General features: G+C 36.9%; 9 non-coding genes across 9 annotated transcripts; all 9 read right to left on the bottom strand.

Moving 5' to 3' along the window:
* Nucleotides 1–427: 427 nt before the first annotated feature.
* TRNAP-UGG (transfer RNA proline (anticodon UGG)) lies at nucleotides 428–499 on the bottom strand. Its single transcript has one exon. It is a non-coding gene; the product is annotated as a tRNA-Pro (tRNA).
* Nucleotides 500–2,967: 2,468 nt separating this feature from the next.
* On the bottom strand, nucleotides 2,968–3,039 carry TRNAP-AGG (transfer RNA proline (anticodon AGG)). Its single transcript has one exon. It is a non-coding gene; the product is annotated as a tRNA-Pro (tRNA).
* A 906-nt stretch (nucleotides 3,040–3,945) lies between these two features.
* Nucleotides 3,946–4,017, bottom strand: TRNAP-UGG (transfer RNA proline (anticodon UGG)). Its single transcript has one exon. It is a non-coding gene; the product is annotated as a tRNA-Pro (tRNA).
* Nucleotides 4,018–6,485: 2,468 nt separating this feature from the next.
* On the bottom strand, nucleotides 6,486–6,557 carry TRNAP-AGG (transfer RNA proline (anticodon AGG)). The gene has a single exon. It is a non-coding gene; the product is annotated as a tRNA-Pro (tRNA).
* A 906-nt stretch (nucleotides 6,558–7,463) lies between these two features.
* Nucleotides 7,464–7,535, bottom strand: TRNAP-UGG (transfer RNA proline (anticodon UGG)). The gene has a single exon. It is a non-coding gene; the product is annotated as a tRNA-Pro (tRNA).
* Nucleotides 7,536–10,003: 2,468 nt separating this feature from the next.
* TRNAP-AGG (transfer RNA proline (anticodon AGG)) lies at nucleotides 10,004–10,075 on the bottom strand. The gene has a single exon. It is a non-coding gene; the product is annotated as a tRNA-Pro (tRNA).
* A 906-nt stretch (nucleotides 10,076–10,981) lies between these two features.
* TRNAP-UGG (transfer RNA proline (anticodon UGG)) lies at nucleotides 10,982–11,053 on the bottom strand. The gene has a single exon. It is a non-coding gene; the product is annotated as a tRNA-Pro (tRNA).
* A 2,468-nt stretch (nucleotides 11,054–13,521) lies between these two features.
* On the bottom strand, nucleotides 13,522–13,593 carry TRNAP-AGG (transfer RNA proline (anticodon AGG)). Its single transcript has one exon. It is a non-coding gene; the product is annotated as a tRNA-Pro (tRNA).
* A 906-nt stretch (nucleotides 13,594–14,499) lies between these two features.
* On the bottom strand, nucleotides 14,500–14,571 carry TRNAP-UGG (transfer RNA proline (anticodon UGG)). Its single transcript has one exon. It is a non-coding gene; the product is annotated as a tRNA-Pro (tRNA).
* Nucleotides 14,572–16,088: the final 1,517 nt, after the last annotated feature.

Below are 16,088 nucleotides of genomic sequence, written 5' to 3' on the forward strand. Positions count from 1 at the left end.
ATATAAGATCTTTGACTTATATTTCAAAATTAATCAGCCTGCTTTCTGATTGAAAATTTCAGAGATTGAGAAGCAATAAACACGTCCTCTATAATATAAATCTTCGTTTCATTTTTTAAAAACATCCCTAAATCACGTAACTACCATTTTCATTCAGGCAAATATGCCTCGTTGTTAATTGCATTTCCGAACGACCTTTTATTAAATATAGAGTCGATGGCTTTCATTTTTTCTCCACGACTCCCTTTATAAAGCATGAATACTCTATTATCGCGTGCTCTAACACCTATCTTCATAGGTATACAAAGTAAAATACTCCCCGAAGGCATCCTTACACATCCCTCGTACTCTTTGAAGTGTATTTTATAATAACCAAATGAAAGCCAAAAAACTATTTCAGTCTCAGAGATAAAATTAAAAAAAGCATGGGCTCGACCGGGAATTGAACCCGGGAACTCTCGCACCCAAAGCGAAAATCATACCCCTAGACCATCGAGCCGTGCTAAGCTATTTTAAAATTATTGAACTGATTAAAGTTTGGCTGAAATGCCAGACACCGGCGAAGATGAATAATTTCCAAAGCACAGATCATTTCCTGAGCTTTCTTTCATAACAAAACTTTCAGATACAGTTAGTAGCATAGTAATTTGTTTTAGGATTATTGAATAAGCGCTCGTTAACTATTTACACAAGCAGATGATTATTGAACAAAAATTCCATATATCAATGCTATGATTTTTATCTCAAAGTAGAGTAATAATTAGTTTTCGCAATCGAGAAGTGGAACTTTCGATTTCAGCTAAATTTTAAAACAAATATTAAATGCAAACTACATCTCAAACCGCTATTCATATTTTTAATGCAAGAGATTCGAACAGGTGATACTGAATTCAGTAAGTCACAATGCTTTGTGTTTACAAATAAAGATCGGGAACATCGAGAGTACTTTTTTGCCTGAGGATGAAGCATAAGATCTTTAGCGTATGTCCGATAACACCAAATTACGTTGCTCCTCTCTGAGAGTACGAATTATTCAAAAGATTTTGCTCTCCCAAAGCATGAAGCCAAAATTATTATATTCTACTAAACTAAGTTTCTAGTAGCCTATGATTTATAATATACCGACTGCAAAAATACTTTTTAATTTAATATTAATATGAGCGTACATGAATATACACATTAATATTTTATACGCGCGTGTGCAAAATTAAAAGAATTTGCAAATTATGACTATTTTTACGAGAAGTATTGAAACAAAGGCAATAATTATGACATCGAAGAATTATGTAAATATTAAGAGTCGAATACGTAAGTGTACAAGTGTTGGTCTTCGGGGCTGTAAGCGGACAAGGTTGTTTTCGGCGACTTGTGTGCTCCTACTCCTTCATGGCACTCTCTGTGTTTCTCGCAAAGGTTGCGTAAATTTTATGATGTATCAGGTGAAATGAGTAGCCACGAAAGTATGGATGAAATGAATAGATGGAGAATAATCAATAGATTGGAAGCAGCAAAATCACAGGGCATATGGCTACAGATCCCAATAAATTGCCAAAGTCGTATGCAGTTTGTGAAATCGATTTCGGGAATTTAGATCTATATGGAGAAGAATTTGAATAAGTAGACCAAGATCCACAACTACGAAAGAGGACCGTTGTTTGTCACTTTCAGCGCGGCGACACGGGACTCCTACAACTTTACAGCTCTTACGTTGGCTGTATGCGGCCAATGGAACCCGAGCTTCACCGTGTATAGTGTCCCGACGACTCCAGAAGTCAGAGCTGTCTGTCCAAAGACCCGCCGTTCGCGTTCACGATCTCTGCAGCGCACAATGAAGGGCGTTCAGCATGGTGTAACGATCACGCACCTTGGAACAACTTCCAGTGGAACACCATCTTTTTTACAGATGTGTCGAGATTCAGCCTGGATTCTCGACGTACCTGTGTCTGGAGAGTACTTAGAACACGGTACGATCTCTCCCTCTTGAAGGGAAATGATCATTACGGCGGTGGAGAAGTAATGGTTTGGGGAGACATTAAGTTGGACTACCGCGCATTCCTGCATGAGTTTGACAAAAGGATCTTACCTTCTACGAGGTATAAGACATCTTTGTGTCCTATGTTGAATTTTTCAGGTGAGCACTTCATATTCGAGCTGGGCTCCTAGTGAATGTACAACAACGTCTGCCACATAGCGCTCAGCTGGTCGACGATTAGTTGGTGGTAAAGATATTCGGAATATCGAATGGCCATCTAGATCTTCTCAACATTACGCAGCATGTCTGGAATGCTGTTAGGAGGGCGGTTTCATCTCGCCATTCCCACCGATGACGATCTCGAAGTTCAAAAGTGCCTTGCAGCAGGAGTGGTTACTTCCTTTCCAATATGGAGTTACGCTGCCCTACCTATCCGATTGTCAGACAGGACTATACACATCTTAAAATCGTTTTCAGATATATATAATAAGGTTGGTCTTGGACAGCTCTGCATTATGAACTTTACTGAAAATCATGCGCTTAAAAAATAACTTTGAAGCGGTACATCACTTTCTCGTTTATAAGTGTGTATTCGTACCTAATTTGATTAAAATCAAATTTCACTAGATTTTCAGAATAGTGCAAATTCTTTTAATCCAGCACAATATTTCAGGTATACATATAAGCATATACACAGATATATAAATATATATATCATTTTAAAATAATTGAAGAATTAATATAAAAATAAATTAATTCATTATTACATAAATAGTGCAAAATAGAATATACTTCTGTCATAAGGAAAAATCAAGAAATTATAGAAATGAAATGTGCGCACGCAAAATATTTAGTTAAATCAATACTAAATTTTGAAGTGAATTTTTTCGTTAACTTATAACGAGAAAAATGATTAAAAGTTTATGAAAATGACGAACAAAATTCAAATTAATCTTTGCAAATGCGAAATGTTCATAAATGAATCTTCCAAAACTGGGCTCGGCCGGGATTTGAACCCGGGACCTCTCGCACCCTAAGCGAGAATCATACCCCTAGACCACCGAACCACGATATCGAAGCTTGATTTGCCGATTTTCTCTCTGAAAAAGTTCCTTAGAACACATATGATTATTGTTATTGATATTGTGATTATTATTATAGTCAATATTGCGTCATGCGCGGAAATATATAATAAAAATTACGGCATGTGCGTATTTTAACAACCGTCGCCGTTTAACAACCGCTACTACTACTTTAGCGTCGCCGTTTAACAACCGCTACTACTACTGCAGGAAACATAACGGCTTCCATTCAACATTCGAGTGCATTTGCACACAGCACATTCGCGCAGTGTAGCAACTTACCAAAACATAGAGTCTCTTATTTAACTTTCAGATTTAATGAATCTCTTATCATCGAGCTAATGTTAGCTGAAATTAGCGATTAAATAGCTATGCATTGCCATGGAGCGAAATAAAATTCTTTTCATTTGTTTTTCAAACGCATTCTTACATAGCCGGATATGAGTGTGTTGCTCTTTTGCAAAATATAAGATCTTTGACTTATATTTCAAAATTAATCAGCCTGCTTTCTGATTGAAAATTTCAGAGATTGAGAAGCAATAAACACGTCCTCTATAATATAAATCTTCGTTTCATTTTTTAAAAACATCCCTAAATCACGTAACTACCATTTTCATTCAGGCAAATATGCCTCGTTGTTAATTGCATTTCCGAACGACCTTTTATTAAATATACAGTCCATGGCTTTCATTTTTTCTCCACGACTCCCTTTATAAAGCATGAATACTCTATTATCGCGTGCTCTAACACCTATCTTCATAGGTATACAAAGTAAAATACTCCCCGAAGGCATCCTTACACATCCCTCGTACTCTTTGAAGTGTATTTTATAATAACCAAATGAAAGCCAAAAAACTATTTCAGTCTCAGAGATAAAATTAAAAAAAGCATGGGCTCGACCGGGAATTGAACCCGGGAACTCTCGCACCCAAAGCGAAAATCATACCCCTAGACCATCGAGCCGTGCTAAGCTATTTTAAAATTATTGAACTGATTAAAGTTTGGCTGAAATGCCAGACACCGGCGAAGATGAATAATTTCCAAAGCACAGATCATTTCCTGAGCTTTCTTTCATAACAAAACTTTCAGATACAGTTAGTAGCATAGTAATTTGTTTTAGGATTATTGAATAAGCGCTCGTTAACTATTTACACAAGCAGATGATTATTGAACAAAAATTCCATATATCAATGCTATGATTTTTATCTCAAAGTAGAGTAATAATTAGTTTTCGCAATCGAGAAGTGGAACTTTCGATTTCAGCTAAATTTTAAAACAAATATTAAATGCAAACTACATCTCAAACCGCTATTCATATTTTTAATGCAAGAGATTCGAACAGGTGATACTGAATTCAGTAAGTCACAATGCTTTGTGTTTACAAATAAAGATCGGGAACATCGAGAGTACTTTTTTGCCTGAGGATGAAGCATAAGATCTTTAGCGTATGTCCGATAACACCAAATTACGTTGCTCCTCTCTGAGAGTACGAATTATTCAAAAGATTTTGCTCTCCCAAAGCATGAAGCCAAAATTATTATATTCTACTAAACTAAGTTTCTAGTAGCCTATGATTTATAATATACCGACTGCAAAAATACTTTTTAATTTAATATTAATATGAGCGTACATGAATATACACATTAATATTTTATACGCGCGTGTGCAAAATTAAAAGAATTTGCAAATTATGACAATTTTTACGAGAAGTATTGAAACAAAGGCAATAATTATGACATCGAAGAATTATGTAAATATTAAGAGTCGAATACGTAAGTGTACAAGTGTTGGTCTTCGGGGCTGTAAGCGGACAAGGTTGTTTTCGGCGACTTGTGTGCTCCTACTCCTTCATGGCACTCGCTGTGTTTCTCGCAAAGGTTGCGTAAATTTTATGATGTATCAGGTGAAATGAGTAGCCACGAAAGTATGGATGAAATGAATAGATGGAGAATAATCAATAGATTGGAAGCAGCAAAATCACAGGGCATATGGCTACAGATCCCAATAAATTGCCAAAGTCGTATGCAGTTTGTGAAATCGATTTCGGGAATTTAGATCTATATCGAGAAGAATTTCAATAAGTAGACCAAGATCCACAACTACGAAAGAGGACCGTTGTTTGTCACTTTCAGCGCGGCGACACGGGACTCCTACAACTTTACAGCTCTTACGTTGGCTGTATGCGGCCAATGGAACCCGAGCTTCACCGTGTATAGTGTCCCGACGACTCCAGAAGTCAGAGCTGTCTGTCCAAAGACCCGCCGTTCGCGTTCACGATCTCTGCAGCGCACAATGAAGGGCGTTCAGCATGGTGTAACGATCACGCACCTTGGAACAACTTCCAGTGGAACACCATCTTTTTTACAGATGTGTCGAGATTCAGCCTGGATTCTCGACGTACCTGTGTCTGGAGAGTACTTAGAACACGGTACGATCTCTCCCTCTTGAAGGGAAATGATCATTACGGCGGTGGAGAAGTAATGGTTTGGGGAGACATTAAGTTGGACTACCGCGCATTCCTGCATGAGTTTGACAAAAGGATCTTACCTTCTACGAGGTATAAGACATCTTTGTGTCCTATGTTGAATTTTTCAGGTCAGCACTTCATATTCGAACTGGGCTCCTAGTTAATGTACAACAACGTCTGCCACATAGCGCTCAGCTGGTCGACGATTAGTTGGTGGTAAAGATATTCGGAATATCGAATGGCCATCTAGATCTTCTCAACATTACGCAGCATGTCTGGAATGCTGTTAGGAGGGCGGTTTCATCTCGGCATTCCCACCGATGACGATCTCGAAGTTCAAAAGTGCCTCGCAGCAGGAGTGGTTACTTCCTTTCCAATATGGAGTTACGCTGCCCTACCTATCCGATTGTCAGACAGGACTATACACATCTTAAAATCGTTTTCAGATATATATAATAAGGTTGGTCTTGGACAGCTCTGCATTATGAACTTTACTGAAAATCATGCGCTTAAAAAATAACTTTGAAGCGGTACATCACTTTCTCGTTTATAAGTGTGTATTCGTACCTAATTTGATTAAAATCAAATTTCACTAGATTTTCAGAATAGTGCAAATTCTTTTAATCCAGCACAATATTTCAGGTATACATATAAGCATATACACAGATATATAAATATATATATCATTTTAAAATAATTGAAGAATTAATATAAAAATAAATTAATTCATTATTACATAAATAGTGCAAAATAGAATATACTTCTGTCATAAGGAAAAATCAAGAAATTATAGAAATGAAATGTGCGCACGCAAAATATTTAGTTAAATCAATACTAAATTTTGAAGTGAATTTTTTCGTTAACTTATAACGAGAAAAATGATTAAAAGTTTATGAAAATGACGAACAAAATTCAAATTAATCTTTGCAAATGCGAAATGTTCATAAATGAATCTTCCAAAACTGGGCTCGGCCGGGATTTGAACCCGGGACCTCTCGCACCCTAAGCGAGAATCATACCCCTAGACCACCGAACCACGATATCGAAGCTCGATTTGCCGATTTTCTCTCTGAAAATGTTCCTTAGAACACATATGATTATTGTTATTGATATTGTGATTATTATTATAGTCAATATTGCGTCATGCGCGGAAATATATAATAAAAATTACGGCATGTGCGTATTTTAACAACCGTCGCCGTTTAACAACCGCTACTACTACTTTAGCGTCGCCGTTTAACAACCGCTACTACTACTGCAGGAAACATAACGGCTTCCATTCAACATTCGAGTGCATTTGCACACAGCACATTCGCGCAGTGTAGCAACTTACCAAAACATAGAGTCTCTTATTTAACTTTCAGATTTAATGAATCTCTTATCATCGAGCTAATTTTAGCTGAAATTAGCGATTAAATAGCTATGCATTGCCATGGAGCGAAATAAAATTCTTTTCATTTGTTTTTCAAACGCATTCTTACATAGCCGGATATGAGTGTGTTGCTCTTTTGCAAAATATAAGATCTTTGACTTATATTTCAAAATTAATCAGCCTGCTTTCTGATTGAAAATTTCAGAGATTGAGAAGCAATAAACACGTCCTCTATAATATAAATCTTCGTTTCATTTTTTAAAAACATCCCTAATTCACGTAACTACCATTTTCATTCAGGCAAATATGCCTCGTTGTTAATTGCATTTCCGAACGACCTTTTATTAAATATACAGTCCATGGCTTTCATTTTTTCTCCACGACTCCCTTTATAAAGCATGAATACTCTATTATCGCGTGCTCTAACACCTATCTTCATAGGTATACAAAGTAAAATACTCCCCGAAGGCATCCTTACACATCCCTCGTACTCTTTGAAGTGTATTTTATAATAACCAAATGAAAGCCAAAAAACTATTTCAGTCTCAGAGATAAAATTAAAAAAAGCATGGGCTCGACCGGGAATTAAACCCGGGACCTCTCGCACCCAAAGCGAAAATCATACCCCTAGACCATCGAGCCGTGCTAAGCTATTTTAAAATTATTGAACTGATTAAAGTTTGGCTGAAATGCCAGACACCGGCGAAGATGAATAATTTCCAAAGCACAGATCATTTCCTGAGCTTTCTTTCATAACAAAACTTTCAGATACAGTTAGTAGCATAGTAATTTGTTTTAGGATTATTGAATAAGCGCTCGTTAACTATTTACACAAGCAGATGATTATTGAACAAAAATTCCATATATCAATGCTATGATTTTTATCTCAAAGTAGAGTAATAATTAGTTTTCGCAATCGAGAAGTGGAACTTTCGATTTCAGCTAAATTTTAAAACAAATATTAAATGCAAACTACATCTCAAACCGCTATTCATATTTTTAATGCAAGAGATTCGAACAGGTGATACTGAATTCAGTAAGTCACAATGCTTTGTGTTTACAAATAAAGATCGGGAACATCGAGAGTACTTTTTTGCCTGAGGATGAAGCATAAGATCTTTAGCGTATGTCCGATAACACCAAATTACGTTGCTCCTCTCTGAGAGTACGAATTATTCAAAAGATTTTGCTCTCCCAAAGCATGAAGCCAAAATTATTATATTCTACTAAACTAAGTTTCTAGTAGCCTATGATTTATAATATACCGACTGCAAAAATACTTTTTAATTTAATATTAATATGAGCGTACATGAATATACACATTAATATTTTATACGCGCGTGTGCAAAATTAAAAGAATTTGCAAATTATGACTACTTTTACGAGAAGTATTGAAACAAAGGCAATAATTATGACATCGAAGAATTATGTAAATATTAAGAGTCGAATACGTAAGTGTACAAGTGTTGGTCTTCGGGGCTGTAAGCGGACAAGGTTGTTTTCGGCGACTTGTGTGCTCCTACTCCTTCATGGCACTCGCTGTGTTTCTCGCAAAGGTTGCGTAAATTTTATGATGTATCAGGTGAAATGAGTAGCCACGAAAGTATGGATGAAATGAATAGATGGAGAATAATCAATAGATTGGAAGAAGCAAAATCACAGGGCATATGGCTACAGATCCCAATAAATTGCCAAAGTCGTATGCAGTTTGTGAAATCGATTTCGGGAATTTAGATCTATATCGAGAAGAATTTGAATAAGTAGACCAAGATCCACAACTACGAAAGAGGACCGTTGTTTGTCACTTTCAGCGCGGCGACACGGGACTCCTACAACTTTACAGCTCTTACGTTGGCTGTATGCGGCCAATGGAACCCGAGCTTCACCGTGTATAGTGTCCCGACGACTCCAGAAGTCAGAGCTGTCTGTCCAAAGACCCGCCGTTCGCGTTCACGATCTCTGCAGCGCACAATGAAGGGCGTTCAGCATGGTGTAATGATCACGCACCTTGGAACAACTTCCAGTGGAACACCATCTTTTTTACAGATGTGTCGAGATTCAGCCTGGATTCTCGACGTACCTGTGTCTGGAGAGTACTTAGAACACGGTACGATCTCTCCCTCTTGAAGGGAAATGATCATTACGGCGGTGGAAAAGTAATGGTTTGGGGAGACATTAAGTTGGACTACCGCGCATTCCTGCATGAGTTTGACAAAAGGATCTTACCTTCTACGAGGTATAAGACATCTTTGTGTCCTATGTTGAATTTTTCAGGTGAGCACTTCATATTCGAGCTGGGCTCCTAGTTAATGTACAACAACGTCTGCCACATAGCGCTCAGCTGGTCGACGATTAGTTGGTGGTAAAGATATTCGGAATATCGAATGGCCATCTAGATCTTCTCAACATTACGCAGCATGTCTGGAATGCTGTTAGGAGGGCGGTTTCATCTCGCCATTCCCACCGATGACGATCTCGAAGTTCAAAAGTGCCTTGCAGCAGGAGTGGTTACTTCCTTTCCAATATGGAGTTACGCTACCCTACCTATCCGATTGTCAGACAGGACTATACACATCTTAAAATCGTTTTCAGATATATATAATAAGGTTGGTCTTGGACAGCTCTGCATTATGAACTTGACTGAATATCATGCGCTTAAAAAATAACTTTGAAGCGGTACATCACTTTCTCGTTTATAAGTGTGTATTCGTACCTAATTTGATTAAAATCAAATTTCACTAGATTTTCAGAATAGTGCAAATTCTTTTAATCCAGCACAATATTTCAGGTATACATATAAGCATATACACAGATATATAAATATATATATCATTTTAAAATAAATGAAGAATTAATATAAAAATAAATTAATTCATTATTACATAAATAGTGCAAAATAGAATATACTTCTGTCATAAGGAAAAATCAAGAAATTATAGAAATGAAATGTGCGCACGCAAAATATTTAGTTAAATCAATACTAAATTTTGAAGTGAATTTTTTCGTTAATTTATAACGAGAAAAATGATTAAAAGTTTATGAAAATGACGAACAAAATTCAAATTAATCTTTGCAAATGCGAAATGTTCATAAATGAATCTTCCAAAACTGGGCTCGGCCGGGATTTGAACCCGGGACCTCTCGCACCCTAAGCGAGAATCATACCCCTAGACCACCGAACCACGATATCGAAGCTTGATTTGCCGATTTTCTCTCTGAAAAAGTTCCTTAGAACACATATGATTATTGTTATTGATATTGTGATTATTATTATAGTCAATATTGCGTCATGCGCGGAAATATATAATAAAAATTACGGCATGTGCGTATTTTAACAACCGTCGCCGTTTAACAACCGCTACTACTACTTTAGCGTCGCCGTTTAACAACCGCTACTACTACTGCAGGAAACATAACGGCTTCCATTCAACATTCGAGTGCATTTGCACACAGCACATTCGCGCAGTGTAGCAACTTACCAAAACATAGAGTCTCTTATTTAACTTTCAGATTTAATGAATCTCTTATCATCGAGCTAATTTTAGCTGAAATTAGCGATTAAATAGCTATGCATTGCCATGGAGCGAAATAAAATTCTTTTCATTTGTTTTTCAAACGCATTCTTACATAGCCGGATATGAGTGTGTTGCTCTTTTGCAAAATATAAGATCTTTGACTTATATTTCAAAATTAATCAGCCTGCTTTCTGATTGAAAATTTCAGAGATTGAGAAGCAATAAACACGTCCTCTATAATATAAATCTTCGTTTCATTTTTTAAAAACATCCCTAATTCACGTAACTACCATTTTCATTCAGGCAAATATGCCTCGTTGTTAATTGCATTTCCGAACGACCTTTTATTAAATATACAGTCCATGGCTTTCATTTTTTCTCCACGACTCCCTTTATAAAGCATGAATACTCTATTATCGCGTGCTCTAACACCTATCTTCATAGGTATACAAAGTAAAATACTCCCCGAAGGCATCCTTACACATCCCTCGTACTCTTTGAAGTGTATTTTATAATAACCAAATGAAAGCCAAAAAACTATTTCAGTCTCAGAGATAAAATTAAAAAAAGCATGGGCTCGACCGGGAATTAAACCCGGGACCTCTCGCACCCAAAGCGAAAATCATACCCCTAGACCATCGAGCCGTGCTAAGCTATTTTAAAATTATTGAACTGATTAAAGTTTGGCTGAAATGCCAGACACCGGCGAAGATGAATAATTTCCAAAGCACAGATCATTTCCTGAGCTTTCTTTCATAACAAAACTTTCAGATACAGTTAGTAGCATAGTAATTTGTTTTAGGATTATTGAATAAGCGCTCGTTAACTATTTACACAAGCAGATGATTATTGAACAAAAATTCCATATATCAATGCTATGATTTTTATCTCAAAGTAGAGTAATAATTAGTTTTCGCAATCGAGAAGTGGAACTTTCGATTTCAGCTAAATTTTAAAACAAATATTAAATGCAAACTACATCTCAAACCGCTATTCATATTTTTAATGCAAGAGATTCGAACAGGTGATACTGAATTCAGTAAGTCACAATGCTTTGTGTTTACAAATAAAGATCGGGAACATCGAGAGTACTTTTTTGCCTGAGGATGAAGCATAAGATCTTTAGCGTATGTCCGATAACACCAAATTACGTTGCTCCTCTCTGAGAGTACGAATTATTCAAAAGATTTTGCTCTCCCAAAGCATGAAGCCAAAATTATTATATTCTACTAAACTAAGTTTCTAGTAGCCTATGATTTATAATATACCGACTGCAAAAATACTTTTTAATTTAATATTAATATGAGCGTACATGAATATACACATTAATATTTTATACGCGCGTGTGCAAAATTAAAAGAATTTGCAAATTATGACTACTTTTACGAGAAGTATTGAAACAAAGGCAATAATTATGACATCGAAGAATTATGTAAATATTAAGAGTCGAATACGTAAGTGTACAAGTGTTGGTCTTCGGGGCTGTAAGCGGACAAGGTTGTTTTCGGCGACTTGTGTGCTCCTACTCCTTCATGGCACTCGCTGTGTTTCTCGCAAAGGTTGCGTAAATTTTATGATGTATCAGGTGAAATGAGTAGCCACGAAAGTATGGATGAAATGAATAGATGGAGAATAATCAATAGATTGGAAGAAGCAAAATCACAGGGCATATGGCTACAGATCCCAATAAATTGCCAAAGTCGTATGCAGTTTGTGAAATCGATTTCGGGAATTTAGATCTATATCGAGAAGAATTTGAATAAGTAGACCAAGATCCACAACTACGAAAGAGGACCGTTGTTTGTCACTTTCAGCGCGGCGACACGGGACTCCTACAACTTTACAGCTCTTACGTTGGCTGTATGCGGCCAATGGAACCCGAGCTTCACCGTGTATAGTGTCCCGACGACTCCAGAAGTCAGAGCTGTCTGTCCAAAGACCCGCCGTTCGCGTTCACGATCTCTGCAGCGCACAATGAAGGGCGTTCAGCATGGTGTAATGATCACGCACCTTGGAACAACTTCCAGTGGAACACCATCTTTTTTACAGATGTGTCGAGATTCAGCCTGGATTCTCGACGTACCTGTGTCTGGAGAGTACTTAGAACACGGTACGATCTCTCCCTCTTGAAGGGAAATGATCATTACGGCGGTGGAAAAGTAATGGTTTGGGGAGACATTAAGTTGGACTACCGCGCATTCCTGCATGAGTTTGACAAAAGGATCTTACCTTCTACGAGGTATAAGACATCTTTGTGTCCTATGTTGAATTTTTCAGGTGAGCACTTCATATTCGAGCTGGGCTCCTAGTTAATGTACAACAACGTCTGCCACATAGCGCTCAGCTGGTCGACGATTAGTTGGTGGTAAAGATATTCGGAATATCGAATGGCCATCTAGATCTTCTCAACATTACGCAGCATGTCTGGAATGCTGTTAGGAGGGCGGTTTCATCTCGCCATTCCCACCGATGACGATCTCGAAGTTCAAAAGTGCCTTGCAGCAGGAGTGGTTACTTCCTTTCCAATATGGAGTTACGCTACCCTACCTATCCGATTGTCAGACAGGACTATACACATCTTAAAATCGTTTTCAGATATATATAATAAGGTTGGTCTTGGACAGCTCTGCATTATGAACTTGACTGAATATCATGCGCTTAAAAAATAACTTTGAAGCGGTACATCACTTTCTCGTTTATAAGTGTGTATTCGTACCTAATTTGATTAAAATCAAATTTCACTAGATTTTCAGAATAGTGCAAATTCTTTTAATCCAGCACAATATTTCAGGTATACATATAAGCATATACACAGATATATAAATATATATATCATTTTAAAATAAATGAAGAATTAATATAAAAATAAATTAATTCATTATTACATAAATAGTGCAAAATAGAATATACTTCTGTCATAAGGAAAAATCAAGAAATTATAGAAATGAAATGTGCGCACGCAAAATATTTAGTTAAATCAATACTAAATTTTGAAGTGAATTTTTTCGTTAATTTATAACGAGAAAAATGATTAAAAGTTTATGAAAATGACGAACAAAATTCAAATTAATCTTTGCAAATGCGAAATGTTCATAAATGAATCTTCCAAAACTGGGCTCGGCCGGGATTTGAACCCGGGACCTCTCGCACCCTAAGCGAGAATCATACCCCTAGACCACCGAACCACGATATCGAAGCTTGATTTGCCGATTTTCTCTCTGAAAAAGTTCCTTAGAACACATATGATTATTGTTATTGATATTGTGATTATTATTATAGTCAATATTGCGTCATGCGCGGAAATATATAATAAAAATTACGGCATGTGCGTATTTTAACAACCGTCGCCGTTTAACAACCGCTACTACTACTTTAGCGTCGCCGTTTAACAACCGCTACTACTACTGCAGGAAACATAACGGCTTCCATTCAACATTCGAGTGCATTTGCACACAGCACATTCGCGCAGTGTAGCAACTTACCAAAACATAGAGTCTCTTATTTAACTTTCAGATTTAATGAATCTCTTATCATCGAGCTAATTTTAGCTGAAATTAGCGATTAAATAGCTATGCATTGCCATGGAGCGAAATAAAATTCTTTTCATTTGTTTTTCAAACGCATTCTTACATAGCCGGATATGAGTGTGTTGCTCTTTTGCAAAATATAAGATCTTTGACTTATATTTCAAAATTAAACAGCCTGCTTTCTGATTGAAAATTTCAGAGATTGAGAAGCAATAAACACGTCCTCTATAATATAAATCTTCGTTTCATTTTTTAAATACATCCCTAAATCACGTAACTACCATTTTCATTCAGGCAAATATGCCTCGTTGTTAATTGCATTTCCGAACGACCTTTTATTAAATATACAGTCCATGGCTTTCATTTTTTCTCCACGACTCCCTTTATAAAGCATGAATACTCTATTATCGCGTGCTCTAAAACCTATCTTCATAGGTATACAAAGTAAAATACTCCCCGAAGGCATCCTTACACATCCCTCGTACTCTTTGAAGTGTATTTTATAATAACCAAATGAAAGCCAAAAAACTATTTCAGTCTCAGAGATAAAATTAAAAAAAGCATGGGCTCAACCGGGATTTGAACCCGGGACCTCTCGCACCCAAAGCGAGAATCATACCCCTAGACCATCGAGCCGTGCTAAGCTATTTTGAAATTATTGAACTGATTAAAGTTTGGCTGAAATGCCAGACAACGGCGAAGATGAATAATTTCCAAAGCACAGATCATTTCCTGAGCTTTCTTTCATAACAAAATTACTTTCAGATACAGTTAGTAGCATAGTAATTTGTTTTAGGATTATTGAATAAGCGCTTGTTAACTATTTACACAAGCAGATGATTATTGAACAAAAATTCCATATATCAATGCTATGATTTTTATCTCAAAGTAGAGTAATAATTAGTTTTCGCAGTCGAGAAGTAGAACTTTCGATTTCAGCTAAATTTTAAAACAAATATTAAATGCAAACTACATCTCAAACCGCTATTCATATTTTTAATGCAAGGGATTCGAACAGATGATACTGAATTCAGTAAGTCACAATGCTTTGTGTTTACAAATAAAGATCGGGAACATCGAGAGTACTTTTTTGCCTGAGGATGAAGCATAAGATCTTTAGCGTATGTCCGATAACACCAAATTACGTTGCTCCTCTCTGAGAGTACGAATTATTCAAAAGATTTTGCTCTCCCAAAGCATGAAGCCAAAATTATTATATTCTACTAAACTAAGTTTCTAGTAGCCTATGATTTATAATATACCGACTGCAAAAATACATTTTAATTTAATATTAATATGAGCGTACATGAATATACACATTAATATTTTATACGCACGTGTGCAAAATTAAAAGAATTTGCAAATTATGACTATTTTTACGAGAAGTATTGAAACAAAGGCAGTAATTATGACATCGAGGAATTATGTAAATATTAAGAGTCGAATACGTAAGTGTACAAGTGTTGGTCTTCGGGGCTGTAAGCGGACAAGGTTGTTTTCGGCGACTTGTGTGCTCCTACACCTTCATGGCACTCGATGTGTTTCTCGCAAAGGTTGCGTAAATTTTATGATGTATCAGGTGAAATGAGTAGCCACGAAAGTATGGATGAAATGAATAGATGGAGAATAATCAATAGATTGGAAGCAGCAAAATCACAGGGCATATGGCTACAGATCCCAATAAATTGCCAAAGTCGTATGCAGTTTGTGAAATCGATTTCGGGAATTTAGATCTATATCGAGAAGAATTTGAATAAGTAGACCAAGATCCACAACTACGAAAGAGGACCGTTGTTTGTCACTTTCAGCGCGGCGACACGGGACTCCTACAACTTTACAGCTCTTACGTTGGCTGTATGCGGCCAATGGAACCCGAGCTTCACCGTGTATAGTGTCCCGACGACTCCAGAAGTCAGAGCTGTCTGTCCAAAGACCCGCCGTTCGCGTTCACGATCTCTGCAGCGCACAATGAAGGGCGTTCAGCATGGTGTAACGATCACGCACCTTGGAACAACTTCCAGTGGAACACCATCTTTTTTACAGATGTGTCGAGATTCAGCCTGGATTCTCGACGTACCTGTGTCTGGAGAGTACTTAGAACACGGTACGATCTCTCCCTCTTGAAGGGAAATGATCATTACGGCGGTGGAGAA

This window comes from Stegodyphus dumicola, chromosome 2 (genome assembly GCF_044657685.1).
Source record: "Stegodyphus dumicola isolate Sdum_Otavi_A_Nest chromosome 2, ASM4465768v1".
Taxonomy (NCBI): Eukaryota; Metazoa; Arthropoda; class Arachnida; order Araneae; family Eresidae; genus Stegodyphus; species Stegodyphus dumicola.